Raw genomic sequence first — 6,151 nt, 5'->3', positions numbered from 1 at the left:
ATTTTTTTGAACATGTGATTGACATTTAAATCAGCAGATTTTGAGTAAAGCAGATTACTCTCCATAATGTGTGTGGATTTCATCAATCCATACTGTCCTCAGACACAAGACTGAACATTCACTCTTGACAGACTTTCTAGTCTTCCAGCCAGCCCTACAAATTTCAGATTTACCAACCCCTATAATCACATGTCCCAGTTCCTTAAAATATACACTTTATTTCTTTTGAGAACCCTGACTAATACAGCACCCCTCTCTTAGTAATACATAGAACAACTAGATAAAAAGTCCATAAAGATATTAAAGATTAAAAAAATAGGCCCTGGCCGGTTGGCTCAGCGGTGGAGCGTCGGCCTGGCGTGCGGGGACCTGGGTTCGATTCCCGGCCAGGGCACATGGGAGAGGCGCTCATTTGCTTCTCCACTCCTCCCCCTCTCCTTCCTCTCTGTCTCTCTCTTCCCCTCCTGCAGCCGAGGCTCCATTGGAGCGGGGATGGCCCGGGCGCTGGGGATGGCTCCTTGGCCTCTGCTCCAGGCGCTGGAGTGGCTCTGCTCGCAACAGAGCGACGCCCCCTGGTGGGCAGAGCATCGCCCCCTGGTGGGCAGAGCATCGCCCCTGGTGGGCGTGCCGGGTGGATCCTGGTCGGGCGCATGCGGGAGTCTGTCTGACTGTCTCTCCCCGTTTCCAGCTTCAGAAAAATACAAAAAAAAAAAAAAATACTTTCGAGTAAGTTGATCTAAACATTCTTTTCAAATGCATGTAGAACATTTACAAAGACTATAACTATAGACCATAGGAAATCTGAAATTTTTTCTTTTTTTTCTTTTTAGCAAGAGAGAGAAAGAGAGAGGGACAGATAGGGACAGACAGGAAGAAGAGAGATGAGAAGCATCAATTCTTTGTTGTAACACCTTAGTCATTCATTGATTGCTTTCCCATACATGCCTTGACCAGGAGCTCTAGTTGAGCCAATGACTCCTTGCTCAAGCCAGTGACCTTGGGCTTCAAGCCAGCAATCATGGAGTCATGTCTATGATCCCATGCTCAAGCTGACGACCTCACAGTTTGAAACCTGGGTCCTCAGCATCCCAGGCCAATGCTCTATCCACAGCACAACCACATGGTCAGGCTAAAAACTTTTCTAAAGATTAAAATTTTAGAGACTCTTGACTACAGTGTAATTAATTTCAAGATGTCTATTCTTGTATTATTAGCCTCTGGGTTTTGGATATTCAAATATACTCTCATATGCTGTTTTATGGCACATTTCACTGACAGTTTCTTAATCAATAGCCAGTAAAATAATGAAATTGTGTTCAATAGTGTTTATTCTATGAAGGCAAAGCTACTATGTAGATTGGCTGTTTATGGGGTGACCCAACCACATCTGCTAGTTAGCACTTTTTCTCCCCAGAAACAGTATCCGCCTGTCTCTTGGGAAGTAAAAGTGTTAAGTGTATGTCAAGAAGCCTTATTATCAGTGATGACATTTTGTCTCAAATAATATACTGAGAAAGACAGAGTAGACCACTTCATATACACAGGCCTTAATTCTGAGGACCACACCAATCCCATCTTCCAAGTCTATTTTTAGATGCAGAAGACTTTTTTTTTTTTTTTAAATTATCCTAGAGGTTCTAAATTTATTTTTTGTGACAGAGACAGATAGGGACAGAAAGGCAGGAAGGGAGAGAACTCTTTTTTTTTTTTTTTTTTTTTTTTACAGAGGCAGAGATAGACAGGGACAGACAGGAATGGAGAGAGATGAGAAGCATCAATCATCAGTTTCTCTTTGCGCGTTGCGACTTCTTAGTTGTTCATTGATTGCTTTCTCACATATGCCTTGACTGTGGGCCTTCAGCAGACCAAGTAACCCCCTGCTGGAGCCAGCGACCTTGGGTCCAAGCTGGTGAGCTCTTTGCTCATGCCAGATGAGCCCGCACTCAAGCTGGCGACCTCGGGGTCTCGAACCTGGGTCCTTCTGCATCCCAGTCCGATGCTCTATCCACTGCGCCACCACCTGGTCAGGCTAGATGCAGAAGACTTTATGGGAGGGCCTTCTATGTATCAGCCTCCTGTTCTGCTTATAGGGCCACAGAAAAGCCAAGGACCCTTCAGTATCTTGGAGATATAACTTCCTAATATCCCTTGTATTTTCTTTTCTTTAAAAAATTTTTATTTATTGATTTTTGAGAGTGAGAGGAAGGAAAAGAGAGAATGAGAAACACACACATACACAAACACAGAAACAATGACTTGTTTTTCCACCCACTTATGCATTTGTTGGTTGACTTCTGTATGTGTCCTGACCCAGGATTGAACCTGCAACCTTGGCATATTGGGATGATGTTCTAACCAACTGAGCTACCTAGCCAGGGCCAGAACTTACATTTTATAGAAAGTCACATATTTGCTTATACAACAGGTGAGATTTGCTACTCTATTCCAAAGGAGGAGGAGAACACTGACCAGGACTAGACACGATACTATCACTTTCTGAATTAAAATGAACCAAACTTCTCAGCTGAGCTGTGGAAAAGAAAGTCCACACTATATTCTAGTAGACATAAGAGAAGGGCCCTCTTATTGGCCCTTACTGTGGAGTACCTGGTAAAACACTGAAACATTTAAGTATGATTTTAACAACTGAAAGACATACCAAATGAAAATACACAAAAAACATAAAGAAAGAGGAAAGAATCAGTTTCAGGACATGGCATGATGGGGGTGCTCCGGATCCTGCAGGCCAAATTCATTTGAGCCCCCATTCAGGTTCTATGCAGTGCAGACCAACTTAGCATTTGCCCCTGCTAATAAATTAGACTACAGCTAGATATCTTCTCTTCCCAACAGCTAACTCCAGAGATCTGGGCCCAGAGAGAAATGTCCTGGAGAGAGAGCTGCAGTGACCTGCTTGTAGACCCCCTGATGAACCCCAGCTTCCTTTCCTGATGGACTCTTGCTCCCTTGGGAGATGGACACTGGAAGTGTCTACTTGCCATGTGGGCCACAGCAAATGAGTGGCACCTGAAGACAATCACCATATTAAACACAGCACAATATGTTTTCATCCACAAGACATACCCACCACTTAGATTTTAGTTCTGTCTGTGGTCATGGTCCCTGGGCTCAGCCTACAGCTCTCACTGTGGTGGAAGTCAGCATCATGTTAGGGGCAGGCCAGGAATTAGATGGTAATTTTTCATCCCCTTTAGAATTGCTGTTTCAAAACCTGCTTTTTTGAATTCTGTTGTTGTTTTGATTTGGATTTGGTGGGTGGGGGTTATAAGTTTTTATTAATGGCAGCACTTTGGGGCTTAAAACATCACAGTGGTCTTTGACTCTTCCCGAATACCTGCATCGAACATAGTTCCAGGTTTATCCCCAGATCAATCTGTGACCCCTTTTTCCTTCTTATCTATTTCAACTACTTATACCTAGTCAAGGGCCTTATTACCACCTGCCTGGGTTGTTGCAGTTGCCTTCTAGTTAACCTCCAGGATGTTGTTTCTCCAAATCAGTGTTTACTTTGCTAAGATAATAACCTATTCAAATACAAGTTTTACCATTTTAAGTACAGCTTCTCCAATTCTCTTATAGCTCCTTATGCACATGCCTTGTCACTACCCTTAGTTGGCCCAACCTACATTTTCAGCTCTGTCTTATGCACTGTCCTTCTACCTGAAACATGTTTGATTTCAAAAGAGAATATTTTCCCTGGGGTGTTCCTAGAAATTACAGCAGCCATATGAGAAAGTCAGATGAGTGAAAATTTTATTTATAGGCTTCTAGTAGAAATAGGTTTAGGAGTTTCTCTTGAGTTGAATGGTATACCTCAAAAAAATCAAAGTCCTAACTACCAGTACCTCAAAATGTGACCATATTTTGAAATAGGGTCTTTATCAAGTTAATCAAGTTAAAATGAGGTTACAACTGGTATTGTTCTAAGGAAGTAAAAATTTGGACACAGTGACAAATACACTAAGGAGACAATATGAAGACACGCAGGGAGAAGGTGGCCATGTGACTGTAGTGATATATCTATGAGTCAAAGAATGCCAAGGGTTGCCCACAAAAACCAAAAGCTAGAAGACTCAAAGAGAGATTCTACCCAGAGCCGTCAGAGGGAACATGGTCTTGCTGACACCTTAATTTGGAAGAGATAGGGATATCCTCTTCAGGTATTTATGAGATCACGAAAGCACGATATTATTGAAAGATATTTTAAATGCTTTGGGAACATCACAAATTCCCTGTATTTCCCCAAAAAGAATAGGTTTAGAGCAAGGCCTCTGTGTCAGAGTTCCCAAGATTATGTTCAAGCTCAGTGATTCACTCACAGCAGTGGTTTTCAACTGCCAGTCCACCGGTCTACCAGAAATTTTGTGCTGGTCCGTGAGAAGCACCCTGATGTTTTCTGAGTATTATACAGTCTGTAATCATTGGGTCTATAATCTCCATACAGTATCAGGGTGGTTAACTCTTGCACACTGGTATGAAATTTCTGGAGAACTGGCATTGGTCTATGGACCAGTGATTGAAAACACTGACTTAAAGGACACACAGGCCCCAGAAGTTATTATACTCCATGATTACTGTTTATTACAGTGAAAGGCTCCAGAGGAAAATGAGCCAAAGGAAAAAGCACATGGGGAGAAGTCTGGAGGAATCTAGGTGCAGGCTTCCAAGAGTTCTCTCCAAGTGCAGTTGCACAGGACATGCTCATTTTCTTTTGCACTGATGAGTGACAACATGTGCAGAGTGTTGCCAACCAAGGTAGCTCATTAGAAACTCAGTGCCCAAGGTCAGGTGCTGGTCACATAGTTACCCTCAGCCTACCATGTATCAAAAGTCCAGACTCCCAGTGGGAAAGCAGGAATTCAGCATAAACCACTGTTGAGCAAATAAGTTTGTAAAATGTGATTTTTATGTTGACCACTTTTATTGTTAAAAATGTCTACTGCCCAGGTATGTGGTCTGTGAAACTACTAATTACCTTCCGGCTTGGCAAGGGCCATTGTTATGCTAATGTTTGCGGGAGGAGGGGTTTTCATGCCAAGAAAAGTTTGTAAAGAAGAAGAAGAAGCCAAGATGGAAGGGAAGGAGAGAAAAGCCAGTTTTGCAGAGTAAGAAGCCATGTTGGCAGATGGGGAACCAGAGGTGACTTAGACTGGTGGGGGCTTTTGATTCTAGGAAAACACAGAAAAGAGTCTACTGGTTGTGGAACCAAAGAATGTGTGAGTGGGTTTTGGTGCCCTGTGTGTTTTTACTTGCCTGCCTGTGCGAGGCTAGAATAAAGGAATGGCCCACCAGGTTTTGGCTCTGCAGTTTCTTTACCGTCTGCTCGAATCTAATGGGAACCTGTACTTGCCTGGCAGCGACAGTGGTCGCGACTGCTGGCTTTACAAACACATATTTCTTTTGTTTGTTTTTCGTTTCTGAGAGAGAGAAAGAGAAAGGGAAAGAAAGGGTGAGAAGCATCAACTCATGTTGCTTTCACTTTAGTTGTGCGTTAATTGCTTTTTGTATGTGCCTTGACCAGGGCTGAGCCAGCGTCCCCTTGCTTAAGCCAGCAACCTTGGGCATTTCATACCAGTGACCTTTGGGCTCAAGCTGGCAAGTTTTGGGATCATATGGAAGCTCTCTGGCTCAAGCCAGTGATCCTGTGCTGACGAGCCCATGCTCAGAGCCAGTAACTTGGAAGTTTTGAGCCAGCAACCTCAGACTTCAAGGTTATTGGAAAACAGCTGTTTTAGGCTTGCTCTCTTGCACTTTGCATGATTAGTGCATGAGCACAAGCACCTGGCAGAGCCAAGTGTGCATAGCCTATGTAAAGCTATGGGTGCTTCTCCTTGGCACAGTTTGCTGGCCCGCCACTGTGAGGGAGTGTTTTCCTGATTGCTTCCCTGCTGCTGCTGCTGCTGCTGCTGCTGCTGCTGCTGCTGCTGCGAGAAGAGGTTTCCCCCTGCCTCTTTGCTCGCCTGCTGTTGGGAGAATCTAATAAATGGGAATGGCCCACCGCTTTCCAGCTCTGCAGTCCCTCTACCATCTGCCTGAATCCAACGTGAGCCTGCCTGGCCATGGCCACTGGCGTTACACAGATCAGTGTTTTCTGCACTGTGCCACCACTGGTTAGACTAAACCACATTGT

This window comes from Saccopteryx bilineata, chromosome 2, assembly GCF_036850765.1.
Source record: "Saccopteryx bilineata isolate mSacBil1 chromosome 2, mSacBil1_pri_phased_curated, whole genome shotgun sequence".
In the NCBI taxonomy this organism is placed as follows: Eukaryota; Metazoa; Chordata; class Mammalia; order Chiroptera; family Emballonuridae; genus Saccopteryx; species Saccopteryx bilineata.
This window is presented reverse-complemented; position numbering follows the sequence as displayed.